Consider the following 15,020-nt stretch of genomic DNA (forward strand, 5'->3'; position numbering starts at 1 on the left):
ATGGACTTTGCCTCTCCATTGCAGAAGTTGCAACACAGAAGCCAATTAGGAGTCTGATTTCCAGGAATACCAAACTATCTATGCCTGAGCAAACTCTGACATCAGACCATTCTCCCCTGCATCCTTGGTAGTTTCAGCCTGTTATGGGCTGTGGGATAAGGAAGACCAGATCATGGTATGTCTGAATAGCAACTTTGCCTTGCTACAAGGCTATTTGTGCTTCCAGCTCTCCAGGGAGCAGCTTTGAGGCTGTGAGGGGCAGTTGAAAAATCATTTCCTTCCTTCTACTTGACCTAAAGAAGATCTCTGGGGCCAGTATTTTGGATTCACTGGACATGGAGACTTTCTCCAAAGGCTAGTGTTTAGGCTGATGATACTGAGGTTCCAGCAGGCTGGAGGAGGGGGAGGGAAAGAGACTCTACAACTGGCTTTTTGGGGTGGAAATTGTGCTGGCAGACTCAAGACGAGTCCACACAGTTGGAGGTTGGTATCTGCAGCAGGCCAGTTTATGTGACCTGAGGGCTCACTCTGATGTTGGGAATGAAGGCCATCTCTCCCAGCTACAGATATGACTGCTGAGAAAGGGCTGAGTTTATTTTGTTGATCAGCTGAAGGGGGGGTGGTGGTGGTGGTGTGTAAGAACCAGTCACTACGATGTGCTGGAAGAGAATTTGCAGGGAGGATTATTTGCTAAGTAACCAATAGGGGGATTGTGATCCCTTAGAATCATAGCTGGTTGGGATGTGTCGATCCAATGGCAGGGGAGATTCTCTTGCTGACACAAGCTGGTGAGCCCCGTGACTCTCAGTTGCACTTCAGACCCCAACTAGAAAGTGTCTGGTGCACAGGAGCTTTGTACCTATGAAATAAGAAGTCCAGCTTCTTTTGAGAGTGGGAGAGCAGCTAGGGGACCCCCAGCTCCAGAGGTGTATTTGTGGTGGGAGGAGAGGACACGTGTACGTGCTGGTGTTCCTCAGGCTGTCTGCTGTCAATATGACTGCATGCGTGACTGTTTGGCTGTTGCATGAGAGGAGGCTGTATTTGTCTGGGTACAATTCAGGCCTCATTCCCTTTTCATCATGATGGTGCTTTTTTACCATGTGGCTCCTGCAAACAGCCAAACAAACAAACAAACACACACATGGGAATCCAAACTCCCTATTACCACCACATTGCAGATGCAGCCTGGTTTGGCCTGTATTTCTCCCGTTGCCACAGCAACGGTAAGCCAGAGAGTAAATCAGAATATCCTTTCTGGTGCTCAACACCCCCATATGGCAAAATAAATGACAGCGTGGAAAGCCTGGTCTGTCTCCCCTAACTCTCCTTCCCAACTCGAGTTCAGCACAGACCCTCCAGAGACCTGTCATGTGCCTGTCAGAGCCCGGAGGAGATCACAAGCCTCCTCCATACGGCGTGAGGGAACACTGTCTCTGCTGTGACCAGTAATCCCCCTTATTCCCTCCTCCAGTTGCCGTGTCTCTCATTGAGAACGTTTAGGTCTGAATCAATGTTCACTGTTCATGGTCTCAGTTCAGCTGGCTTTTAACAAGATGAGTCCCGTCAGCTCCACTAGAGACCAAACAGTATCCAAACTAGGCTTAGCAACCTGCTTCTTGCTTCAGCAAACTCTGCTTACAGCTGGGAGAAACAGAGCCTTTCGAGAGGAGCAAAGCAATTAAAGCACATTTAGGACCAGGACTCCTGTCCAGCTGAGCTCAGAAATATGCTCGCTGGGACAGTTGCCAAAAGGGCTCCACCAGCTACGTTTTGTGTTGGCCTTGGGCACTTCTGAAGTCAGTGATGTGCTTAAGAGAGAGATCTATCTGTCCAGAGAGAAGAGTCCTTGGGAGGAGAGGAGGGACACTGTTCCTAAGAACTGGTGTGGGGCAGTCCCCTAGAAGTAGAGAAGAAGCCAGACCTGCAATTTCTACAGCAGCTCTTTCTATGTGCCTCCTAGTTTGGATATTTCTAGGTGCTACTAAAACCCTGGAGGATGACCTGCATCCCCTTTTATGCCAGCAGGTGATTAGAGCGTATCCATCACTTCTGCCTCCCCCAGCTTTGGCTGTGACTACCTTCATTGGGAATTTCACTCTGTTCTTTGGCTCAGTTTCTCCTGAGAATCTGATTTATGGCTCCCCAGTGACTGCTAATGTGTAAATACAGTGTGCTTCGGCATGGCAATGTGAATGCCCTAGTGCATTGAAGCTGTTAACCCTTCAGCAGCTGAAGATCCTCTCCACACCTCCTTGTTGAGAGAGCTGCCTTGTTAGACAGGGTGAGGGTCCATGGGAGCCCAGCCTGGCTCTCGGCATGCTTACAGACAGGTGCAGATGGCTAGACCCAGAGGCCTCCTCAGGCTTCTGTGGTGGGAAAGGGATGAAGCAGGACTAGCCCAAAGAAAAAGCAGAAAGGGCCATTTCATGATTAAATGGTGGAGCACAGCAGCAGTGTAAAAATACACATATATCACAAGCCTTAATTAACACAGGCGAAGGGAAAAGGAGAAAAAAAGCCACTTTTTAAAGGTTTCACAGAGACTATAAACTGGCAGCAGAGAAAAAAAATGTAATACATGCAAATTAATGGCATAAATTTAGGGTTACTTAACTTCACAAATGTTAACAAGCTTATAAAAAAAAAAGTTATTCTTTCTCAGTTTCCTGTCACTGTTTGTTTAATTTTCTCTCTCGCTCTCTTTTTTTCCCTCTGTTGAGAAGATTATGTTTTCAGTATATTCCTCCTAAATTAATTCTGGCTCTCTCTCTTCCTTCTCCCTCCCTCCCCCCCTTCATCTCTTTCTCTGTACCTACCTCTGTCTATTTGCCTTCCTTTTCTGCCTATCTATCATATTCTTAGTGTCCCCATCATCATAGTACCTACTCTTGGATACAGTACTGTCTCCTTTCTCTCCCTGTTTCCTTGCCTGGCTCTCCCCTGCTTCCAGCCCACCCTTTGCCCTAGCTCTCAGGCTGCTCCCTTCTTCTCCTGGATTTTTTTTTTCCACATTTTTTTTTGCCTCAATTTTTTTTTTCACCTCAATTTTTTTTTTTCTGTAGCAGTCTGTATAACTCCAGCCCGGTAATTTCCAAACGTGCATTTTTCCCTGCCACTGGCAGACAAAGAAGGCAAGGAGCAAATTAAGTGGTCTCCGGCTGAACTGCTAGTTTATCAACCGTTTGAATGGCTGTTTGTTGCTGCAGACTGTATAGCTGGAGGCAGCGGTAAGGGTGTGTGGGCAGGCTGCGTTGGTACGCCACAGCCCCACTTTGAAACAGCTGTCACAGTTCCCCCTACACCGTCCCCTTTATTCAAGGCTCTACCTCTGTACAATGGTGTATAATAAAGGGCACGGTAGCTCCTTGCTGAGCCTGGGAAGTCATGAGCCCCTGAGGTCACGGTGTCTCTGCTTCCCGCGTGTTTCTTGCTTTGCTTACAGATAAAACTAAGTTTAGAAAACTCAGGCAATTGCCAGTTTAGCTCTGCCAAAACTCATTTCTCCGGAAAGAGGACATATGCCTTTTGTTCTGCTTCTTTTAAAGGCACCAAGGACACCCCAAGTTGCATTACTTGTGACGTAACTCGTCCTGTCCATGATGCTACAGCGTTCTGTTCTTAGGCTCTTGTTCTCATTGCTTAAAGGGAAGATGGTTAAAAAAAATATCTCATTTTGACTTATGGACCAGACTGAGTCATAGGAAGACATCATTAAAAAAGAGAGGGGGTGGATATCATCGTTTTTGGCCACAAGCCATCCTTGGAGCTTTCAAAGTCGCCTGTAAATATTACTGCCAGCTCTGTTTCAGTATCAGAGACAGCAGTCCTGGCCAATAGCTTTTCTCCTCAGTGGCCCAATTCAGTATTTCAGAATACTGGAGAAAAGAGGGGGAAGTTAGTGTTTTATTCAACATAGCAACCTCAGGAAATGGGAGGTGAAATTACAAGTTGGAGTCCCCGGGCAGCAGTGAAAATATGAAAATCCAAACAAGCAAAGGGAAAAAAAGGAAAAGTCTGAATTTCTCAAAGCAAGAGAAAGGATGTTGGTGAGTGGGTAACAGAGAGGTTAGGAAGAGGAAGCACAGAGGGAGAATCTGTTATGTTTGGAAGATGTCAGAACCATCAACACAGATGTTGCAGAAGAAAGCAATTGAGAAGCTGAATGGGACTTGCATGGGTTTACAGTTGGGTGCATGCTTAAGTATGTTGCTAAATGGAGACCTGAATGAGTGAGAACAAGAAATAATCATGCGGGAGTCCCCATGCAGTATCAGTCTGTCCAGATTGACATCACAGGCTTTCCCACTGATATAAATCGTTGCTTTTCCTGGGTAGGAAATGAGTCAGGGTGACTCCGAAGCTCAGGGTTTGGCCTATGCAGATTAAGAGGAGTAGTAAGGAATAAATAAAATATGGCATATGCAAGGGTGACTAAGGACTAGAAGAGAAGCAAAGAACAGTGTGGGGGAAGGAATAGGGCCACAGTGAGGAACAACGAAGGGCTGCCAGATGAATTCCTTGCTGAGGCTACCTGGAGAGAGATTTAGAGGGATGTGGCATCATTCCCTGGCCATGAAGTGCGTATTACCTGGGTTAGTGGATAAGACGTTTACGTGCCCGTATTAGCTGAGTGATGCTCCTCTTTTTTTTGGTCTTTTCTGCTTGGAAACAGTCTGGAGCAAAGTTTTTTCTCACTGAACATATTTGCAGCACCTATGAAACCAGAGGCCCAATAGCAAATTCAACCTCTATGTACTCTGCTATTGACAGCACTGAAAGAGTCACAGCAGAGAATAGGTGGGGAAAAAAGATGGAAACCTGGACTGAGCAAGAACAAAGGAAAGGGTGGAGTGTTTTTTAAATTAAGCTGTCCCCTATTTTTGATTACATCATAGCTAGAATTAGCTTTGGCCTACATAATTAAAATTGAGGATGTCAAGGTACCAGCAGGAACAATTATTTTGTTGGGTTATTTGCATGGATCATCTATTTGCTGCACAGCTGCTGTAGGAAATGCAACACCATGAGTAGACATATAATTGTAGAGAGGGGGGATGAATAAACGTGTTTCAAAGAACAAGGAGAATTCTAAATGTCAGCAAAGGGGTACGTGACTCACTCATTGGGAAAATACTATTATTGGATACGTAAGTAGGACTGTACAAAGCACTCAGAGGAGGGATGCTACTAGAAAAAAGGAGAATTAATAAATGAAGGTAACATTTGGGTAAGTGACAGTGAATGAATGAGGAGATGTGCTATAAGAGCCATGAGCCAACACAGGGCCTTGAAGGGAAAGCAGACAGAGAGTGTGGGGTGAGGATGGCGAAGGATGAAAAGATAGAGACCATGGACGCTGAGGAGGAGCATTACTGGAGACTGCTGAAATACAATGGAACGGATGAGCGTTTGTTAAAAAACTACTTGGCTTTTGGCAGAATAATGGCGACAGAGAGTGTCTGTTCTACTGAGTCAGGATTAAAGAAATAAATGAGGTGGAACTCCATGGGAGGAGAGGAAATGGCTGTGCTGAGGAGGCAGGAGGAGGCCCAGGACCCAGCTGGAGGTCTGCAGAGGTGGGTTAGGCTGCAATGGATGAGTGGTGTGGAGGAATCCTGCCCTGTTTCTCAAAAGGAAAAAGCAGTGTCTAAGTGTAACAGACAGTGTTGTATAGGTTACAGACACGGTTGAAATGAGCAGTCAGGATCAAGGCATTTTGCATGATTTCAGGGCAGGCATTGAGAATAATTAACTAATGCTCCTGGTGCAGTCGACAACAAAGTTGCAGATTTACTGAGTCCAGAACGTGTTGAACTCGAAACTTTCAGTTGCCTAATCCAGGATACCATCCCAGCAGACTCATCTCACACGTCTGGCTGGTCATCCTCACAGCCTGGTGTAGGGTCATATGGTCATCCTCATATCCTCTGTGTGCTAGCGTATCTGCCCAAGTAGAGGCCAAGGAGTCCAGCCACTTCTGTGAATGGATCAGTCCAGTTTACATCTGGAACCAGGGGATCTCCAGTCCTGGAGGAGGAGATTCTCAGAGCCTTTAATTTGAGTCCAACTGGGAGCAGTTCTTATTTTGGTTTTGAACCCCCAAATTTCCAGCAAGCTGCTTTTCTGGCTGGCTAGGGTTGATTGAGTCGGTAGAGAGACAGATGTAGGTGGATAATGGGGGAAGGGGGTGGTAAGTGGCAGAGCTATTGCCTTCGTGAGAGGCAACGATGCCGTATAAGTACTGCCAGTCCCCATTCAGTGAGCAAGTGGTGAGTCAGGGGCAGGTACTGAGTCAGCAAGAAGGCGGACGGGTAGGTGGGTGGGTAGAGCACCCTGGCTAGCTCAGTACAAACCACTCAGCTGCACCGTTGCACTCAGCTCCCTGTGGGAAAGTTGCAGGCAGTGGTTCAGACTACTGCATTAGTTTCTCCCCTTCCCATGCAATTCCCCTGGCTCCTTTTTTGAGCCAGTGGGGCTTCAGAGAGGGTCCCTGACCATAGCCTCTGATGGCCACATATTTTCCTGACGTGTTTATGAATCTACTTGCAAACACTACCTCTCTGTGAGGTGTGATAATAAAAGAAGAGGAATGAAAACAGCTGATGAAGGTAGAGACAGCCCTTCAGCCTGTCTCACCCCAAAGATACCACTCATGCAGTCAGGGAGGTGGTGAAAGGTAGGAGGGGGGAGAGAGAAAAGAAAGAAAGAAAAATAGAAATGAGGTAGAAACGAGAACGAGAGAGAGAAAATATTTGAGAGATGAAAAGAAATTACCATACGGCAGGATCCTGTTATTCAACCTAATTTTCAAAGGACTGCAGCTGTCGCACTGAGATAATCTGTTAATTATAACAGTCATTGTGTTTTGGCAATGGAAGAAAAAAACAGGCTCTAAACAAGGCAAGGTAGTGGGGAAAAGAGAGGGGAGGCAGGGCTGTGTCAAAATGCATGTCAGATGTTAGCTTGAAATGTAGGTGGGTGAGCTGGCCGGGAGGAGGGTCCCTTCCCAGCAAGGCTGAGCTGTGCCATTGCCTTGCAGGTGGAGGATGGAAGGAAGGTAGAAGCACCCATGTAGAAACATAGTGCCCTCTCCAGTGTGGGGCTACTCCCCTTGCTGAATCAAGGCATGCATTGACCAGAGGAAGAGCTTTGAGGGGCTGAAATGTCCCCATTAGCCTGTGCTGCCACAGCATTTCACTCTTGGGTCACCTAAAACAGCTTCCCCACACCTTTCCTCTGCTTCTGCCCTACACCAGATTTGGACTGCTGTATTTGAACCACCCTCTGTAACAGCCTCTGCTTCTGGTTGACCCTCCATTTTCAGAAATCCTGATCACAGGGGCTGCGCCATCTTTTTACATCTTGCGGATTAATGACTGTGGATAACAACACATGACTGTCAGAGACACCCTGTCTGGGAAGGTCATGCAAGGGCAGTCCCTTCCTCTCACAGAAGTGGTGGCTTAACCTCCAGAATTTTCATGCTGGAGTGGCTGCTTGTCCTACTTGGAGAGAGGTCTCACTGCCAGTGAGGGAACCTCTCTCAGATGGCGCCCAGGGCAAGGTTGACTGGAAGGCGAGAGAATGTTGAAGGATGCTTGAATGCCAGTGCTTGTGCTCCGCATGAGTTTGAAGGCCTGGAGGTACCCTACACAGGACAAATGGCTGCCAGTCACCTCGTGAAGTGATTGCCACTCCAGGACCTATGTGATTCCTTAGGCTCTGAGTCCCTCCAGTAAGAGACAGCAGTGAGCTATAAAGAAGGATCCATGCCCTTTCCTGCCCTACCTGCAGGGTAGCATGTTTGAGGGCACTCCAAACTGGCACTGCTGGGTTGCTGAGGATGTATGCAGCACCCAGAAATACTGGAGGTATGCTTGGTTTGAGTCAGGGCATCGCTCCAATAGCTTGTGGTCTTGCTGTTCATAGCCAGATTGGTGAAAGCCAGTTGTTGTTGCAGTAAATAGAGCAGCAAGGCTAGCACAAGACAGCAGAGACATCACAATGACCCTGAGGGGATGGAGGTCTTCGCAGTGACGTCACATGTAGGCCAGGAATTTTTCCTGGTCTCATGCCGAACATGCTGCATGGGAGCATACAACAGATACAGTGCCCCCACCCTGCTCCCTGCAACAGCTCCCTCCCATGCACCCAAAGGCCCCATTCCAGGCCTGTTACCTGCAGCAGCTCACACACACATTCATGTAGAGCTGCCACTCCTGTCCCTTTACCCCTTGCCAGCTCACAGAGAGCAGAGGTCATTCCTTGTCCCCTGCAGCAGCTCCTTCCCACGTGCCTGCCCTCACACACTGCTCCCTACAGTGATTCACATCAGGGGACACATACAGAAGGAGTGCTCCCACCTCTTTTCTTACAGCCTTTCTCCCATGCACACACTCGCACAACCATGGTTGTCTCCCATGATCCATGCACCCCCACACGCAGCCCGCGCTCCCATCCAGTCCCCTGTGGCTCTTGTCACACAGCCAAACACTCCCACCCCTTTCTCCACAGTGACTGCCTCATGCAAACACACATGCATACACATATACACTCACAAACAGCGCTTTGCCTGGTTCTCCATGGCAATTCCTCCCTCCTCAGGAGCCAGCACTCATTCTTTGCTTCACAGAGTGATTAACCCACATATGCTCCCAGCCCACACATCCACCCCATCATCTGTAGTGACTCCTCCACAGGTACACCCCCTCCACCTCGCACTCCTGGAGCCGACACTGGAGCCACCTCTTTCTCTGCAGTGACTTGCAGCCATGCACGTGCACAAGGCAGAGCCAGCCTTGCTGTTGCCCTCCCTATGGCCGTCCCTGCAGACAGTCACACAGAGCCCATGCTCCCTCCCCATGGCCAACAGGAATTATTTCTAAGCCTTTCTACTGCCTCATGTCTGGGCTCGTGGGATGACAACAAGGGAGGGGGTGATGTTTCCCAGGCCCCCCTTTCCCTTCTGGAGGAAAAGAGCTGAAGGCAACCTTATTGCTGATAATATTTTTTTATGGCACCTGTAATCTCTTGACATTCCCTTCTACCTGAAGAATGCAGTTCCCCAAGCCCACCCCCATGTACAGGCTTCTGTGGACTGCTGTTGCAGGCTGTCTGGGTGGAGCTGGCTTGATGCAAATCCCCCTTAATCTTCAATAATCATATTAATATAAAAGGTAACCATTTCACTTTGGAAAACAAAAGTGGCTTTCTGGCCTGCCAGGGAACCACTGGCATATGAAAGACCTTTCTGCCAGTATTTATCACTCTAAAATAAGATTTATGCTTCTAAAGCTCTCTCTTTTCTTTCATGCTTATGAGCTGCTTCATTTTTCTCCCCTGAGCCTTCCCATTCTCTCTCTCTTGCTGCCTAACAAATTAGGCATCTAATCGCTGTTGGGGAGGCGCGATGGGAGAGCAGGGGGTTTATATACAGCGTCGTATTGGGTTTTTTTCATGGTTAGTCTTTAAGCTGTTTGGACAGAAAAGGTTTGAAGTCAATGGCTGTGCATTTGCTTGAATCTGGGTGCATGTGTATGGCATCTGAATTCTTCCCATGCCCCAAATTGGCCAAAGGGCAGGACTGCAGAGCAGCATGTCCTTGGGGCAATACTATAGCCTATATTTCAGCCCTTTCCCCTTCTCCATCATTTCTGGATGGAATTTGATCTTTGTGAGCATCCTTGCAGTGGTGTCCTGCAAGAAGCAGCTGAGACCTTTTTTGGCTTTTTGTGCTTCCTCACCACAGTGTCCTGCTGGGATCCTAGTGCTTTGGGCTTCCTCATGTCAGGGACAGATGCAGTTTGGGAGCTGCAGTCTTCCTCCTGACTCATGGTAGGGCAAGCCCAGCTTTCAGAGGGATGATTTTTCTCCCAGTGGGCACTGTGGATTTGTATATGGTCAAATGAACGTGACCAGAGTTGAAGTGTGAGATTTCTCTTGCAACAGCATTCTACCAAAATTCACAGAGCCTCTAATGTTGAGTGGACACCCTTCAACAGGACTCAGAAATCAGTTCAACCCCTGTAAGGGATGAAGGCTTCGTATGGTTAAGGGCATGGGAACACCTTTTTTGCGTGGCTTTCTAGTGTGGCTCTACAGCTCCTGTGACCTGGATTTTTGAAGCTACAGGGCCAATTTTAAACAAACGTGACATTGGGATGGAACTCAGAGATGTTGAGATCTTATGTGTTCCATGAAATAGGGGGATAAATTAGAGAATAGCGAACATGAAAGAGCAACCTTTACCATTAAAGGAAAGAGTATTGTGTGAGCTCAACCCTTGGTGAACATCAGAGAGTCTGCAGTAGAAGGTATTCTCTGTCTCTCTTTCTCTCTCACAAATGTCTTCCGTGCCACAAAACCACAGGTCATCTTGCCTTCTTCTCCCTCTTCTCTTGGTCTCAGACTTCCCAGGGCTTCTGAAGCACCTCTGGGCTCAGTCACAGGTTCTTTACTCCATGACTTGATGGTAACTCCTTCAATAAACAGGAACATCTCTGGAAGCAGCAGGGCTGAGAGAGAAGGGGCTGCTGTTGTGTAAGTGTCAGAGCAGTGCTGCAAGCTTCTCCCATGGCACTATGCTTGCACTACAGCCAGGTGCAAAAGCAAAGAGAATCTCTGTGTGGTGATTTAAAGTGTCTACAGTGATGCTCAGACCACTGTGTATTACAGAAACTACCCAGCAGGTACAGAGGGTCCCTTCAAGTACAGCACCAAATCCCAGTGTCAAGCACCACTGGGAAAGGCCACTCTTCCAGAAAATAGTTAGAGGACTCCTAGAAGGATCTTAAAGCCAAGAAGGAGAGGCAGAGCCCCTTGGAGATGATGTTTGTGCCTTGAGGCCTGCCAGGAGCAGGCAGCACACTGAGCTGGGAAGAGGGATGATGCTCAGCTGCAGCATGAAGCTTAAGAAAGCAGCAGGAGCTTTGGCCTGGTTTCGGGGTGTCCCCAGAGGAGTCAAGAGTGTTTGGCAAGTTTTTAATGCATGCATTTGTAATGGGAGGCTCTTAGCACCGTTTAAGCAATGGTAGAACTAAGTGCAGGTTTTTCCAGTGCATGGAGCCCCAGGAGGACAAGGTTGACAAGGTCAGAATTTCAGGCCCAAATTGCTGCTGTATGTAGCTTTTCTGGTTTCTTTGTATTCTCTCTCAGTTTTGGCCCTTCCACCCCCTTGGGCCCCATCTTGCCTCTGTCCGTCCTATCCTGCCTGTCCATATTTTCACTGTTTGCATTTTAACCTGTCCTCAACCTGGCCATCTAACTAGTGACTCTAATCCTGTGTCACCCCTTGTGCCACCTTGATGTCCAAGTCAAAGGGATGTCTGTGGCCACCAGGACACCCAGCTTCTGACTCAGATTTTGGGCTCTTCTCCCTCTGTTTCACCTTCCCTTCTCTTTCCTCTGAAGAGTGGAACCATCCCTCCCTGTGGCCTGATGGTTTTCTCCAAACAAAGTGGTGCAAAGAAACACTGAGGCAGCCAGTAGTGGACAATAAACAAGAGCAGAGAATAAAATCATGGGGAGCTCAGAGCTGATGGGTTGACTTTGTGCCAGCCTAGGAGAGTACAGCCATTCGTGAGTGCAATGTCACGACTGCTCCTTGATGCTCTCAAGTACATGAGGATAGCCAGAAGCCAAGGGCTCATTGTAAAACCCACCTTGGGTGACACTGAAGAGTGTTGGAACCCTACATCTGGGTAAGCCCAGCACATGGAAGTGGTGATCTTGTACCTTCCCTGTAAAACATATCCCATGTCCCAACTTTTCCCCTTGCCCATAAGTTCTCCACAGCTCTTTTATCCCCTTCCTTGGCTCTCCTCTGTGATGGAGTTGTTCATCCTTGCTTTCCCTGCCCACCCTCCATCCCTGCACCTTCTTGCTCTGTTGCCTGAGAAGCAAGGGAGGGAAACAGCCAACTCCACTGTCAGCACCTTTCTAGCCAGCAAAAAGGACAGAGTGTTGCTTCCTTGTGCTGTTGGACTCCAATGCTATATGATTTATGTTCATTTGGCTGTAGACAGTTGAGGGAGGGCATGGTGCTGCCCCCCATTCCTGGCTTCCCTTTGACTATAAAATGCCAGAGTCAGGAAGCAGCTGCTCCCTAAAGGGCAGGGCATGGCTGTGGGGGAGCTGGCATTGACCTGAAACGGGGTCCTGGGCCATGGGCAGGGGTGCAGTAGGCCACAGATTGGGCTGGCCTCAGGGCCCTTGAAACCAGCGTGACAGCAGGGAGACAGGAGCTCTTGGGGGAAGAATGTCAGGGTCTGTGTGTTTCTCACAGAAACTCCCCTAACTGGGGCACCCAAGGGGACCAAGGATTCTGGCTTGAGGAATGGCTTGAGCCTTCCTTTGGCCTGTGGGTGAGGCAAGGCTACACAGCCAAGGTGGGAAGTGGACAGGAAGTAGGTCTCTGCATGGTTCCCTTGTTTTTGACACATAGCAAGGATAAACACCACCTTCATATCCATCCACCCCCTAATCCACCCACCTTTTCCCTTTGCAGGCTAGTAGGACATCTGCCCTTCCAAACCCTCTCTGTTCTGCCTGAGTGCAGCTCCTTGGGAGGGATGGGGTGGCCCTCAGCAATTGCTGGGGCTGCTGCACAGAAACATGGTCCTGGCCTCAGAGTTTCTCTCTGTGCACCATGAACAAGCTACAGCAGGCAATGGTGACTTCAGCACACCATTTGGAGCAGCCTGCACTACTAGAAGGGGTCAATGTAAGGGAGCTGGAATGTTCCTGTATGGACTTGGATATTGTGCAGAATATTTGGTGAGGTGAGACAGGCAGGCCAAAGCATGACGCTCAGAGAAGGATGCTGGCTAAAATTAGGGCAAAACTTTCTACTGCTAGCTCAGGGGCTGCTCCTGGCCTCTTCTTAGGGTGGACATACTTTGGGCACCAATATGCAACAAGCATGATGGTATCTGCCACTCCTTTGTTCAGTGGAAGAGATCAGGCCACTTGAAGGAGCAGTAGAGAGGAAGGTAAAGGGACAGAGATGGTGGGGAGGATCGTATCTGCACAGGGTCACCTCTGGAAACGGTGAGACAAGGCGGGGGACTGGTGTTGAGGAATATCAGAGGCCTGTGGGCCCCAACCTTTAGATGTGCCTCCTATTTGATGCATCTGGGTAAACAGTGTCAGGAAATTATTTCTCATTGGATTGCAAGGCTGAGAAACAAAGCAACAGACTGTAGAAACCTCTGCCTTCTGCTTCAGTGCAAGCTGAGGCAAAGCTGGGGCAGCAGCTGGAGGCCCTCATATGACAACCATAAGTGACATGAGTTTGATGGCCTCAGCTGTGGGGAACAGAGGCTTTCTCTCTGTCTTTTCCATTGGTCTAGCTCTTCTCCCCCTCCCCTTCTCCATCTTGGCTTTACTTTTTGGATTATTGAATATTTAAGTGTTTCTCTGTGACACTATCTCTGATCCCTTAATCCAGCTGGCCTGGTAATTCCACAGACCCAAATCAGCTCAGATTTCTCCACGGACGTAAGCCTTGTTCCTCAAGGGTTCACTCCTCCTTCATTTATCTTCCCTCATTTTATTTCTGCCCTTTGTGTCTCTGTGCTAGAAATTGGTTCAGCTTTTGCAGCAAAAGCTTCGGCAATATCTTTAGTGAGCAGCGTCGCCCCAAAATAAAGAGGGCAAGAGGAGATCTTTATTTTTCATTAGCCAAGAATCTTTTTCTCTTTTTTTTATTTTTTTGTTTTCTTTCTCCTCAAAATTAAAAAGAAAAGAAAAACAGCACAGTGCTCACATGTTTTATCTGCTGCATGAAATTATTTCCTTTGCACTGCCTGAGGACACCTCTGCCAATCTCCTGTTTCAGCACAGTGGGAGAAGGGTTGAAGATGTAGCTGGAAAGAAAGGTGGTCCAGGCTGCCCTTTCCAGTCAGAACCAGGAGTTTGCCCAGAGTCCAGAAATACATTTTTTGTGGTTTAACAAGCAAATGTCACTTTGCCTGCAAGGTGTGTTTTCTCACAAAGGGGCAGTGTTCATAGCCCCCAAGGAGGTGGTAAAGTATGAAGGTGTAAGCTGTGCCCCTCTCCGTGGTGGGGGTTAGGTGGGTGATGTGCTTCAGCTCAGGACTGCTGGCACTGTTGAGTGAGAGACTGAAGGCTGCTATTTGACACACTGCCTGCACCCTGCTCCCCACCTCCCCATCATGCTCAAGACAGACTGGTTTACCTCAACAGCATTGTTCATGCACCAAGAGGCAGGAACAATTTTTAGAGCAGAAGTGTTTACACGTGGCTTGAATTATTTATCCCTCTTGCATCAAGGGAGGAAGCAAGCAAAAAAAAAATTGGTTTTTTTTGAGGGGGGAAGCTTGTCTTCATTTTCCCTGCTTCACGCATTCTGTGTAAACCATTTTGAGGCAGATGAAAATTCATGGCTTTGGCTGTGCTTAGGGCTTGCCTTTGTTTACACTAGGAGTTTTGAGCCCCCGCAATAACAGTTTTATATTTCCCACTCTCCCTTCCCTTCCCCTTCTACTCCCACGCCACTGCCTTCTCCCAGGTCTCTGGCTGTGATCACACTACTTAAGGAAGCCCAGATACCCTTCTGCATACCCCTGATATGAGATTACACATCGTGAGGGTTCCCTTCTCAAAGTCTTATCAGCGTGACAGGCACTACGACTCCTCTCCTATTTGCACCCCCCATAATGCTGTCTTTTCCTCATATTCCTTTTCTCATGAAACACTGCTGTCTATACTCTTATCTCAAAGACCCTTCCAACTGATGTCTCCCCTTGTCTCCTCTGTGTTTTCTTTTCCAGATTCCAGTGACAGATGGATCTTTCTCGTGCACACTTGCTCTTTCCCTCTCTTTATTTTTGTTTTCGACATGTTTGATCTGAAGCTCTGAAGCTTCTCAAAGGGAACCCGGTAAAGAAGGAAGAGAAGGAATAGAAACTGAAGGAGCGTGAGCAACAGAAGAGGCAGCCCTGCCTTGTTCATCCAGATCACACTGTGAAGGGGCGGGGGAAGACTAGAGCAGAGGGAGG

At 48.1% G+C, this 15,020-nt stretch overlaps 1 long non-coding RNA gene across 1 annotated transcript in view; it reads left to right on the forward strand.

The window, feature by feature from the left end:
• Positions 1-15,016, forward strand: part of LOC108501513 — a 49,655-nt gene extending 34,639 nt beyond the window's left edge. The window contains exon 3 of the long non-coding RNA XR_001876196.1: positions 14,793-15,016. This is a non-coding gene — a long non-coding RNA (uncharacterized LOC108501513). The remainder of the gene's footprint in view (positions 1-14,792) is intronic.
• Positions 15,017-15,020: the final 4 nt, after the last annotated feature.

The sequence above is a fragment of the Lepidothrix coronata genome, unplaced genomic scaffold, assembly GCF_001604755.1.
Source record: "Lepidothrix coronata isolate B3197 unplaced genomic scaffold, Lepidothrix_coronata-1.0 Scaffold102, whole genome shotgun sequence".
Lineage (NCBI taxonomy): Eukaryota > Metazoa > Chordata > Aves > Passeriformes > Pipridae > Lepidothrix > Lepidothrix coronata.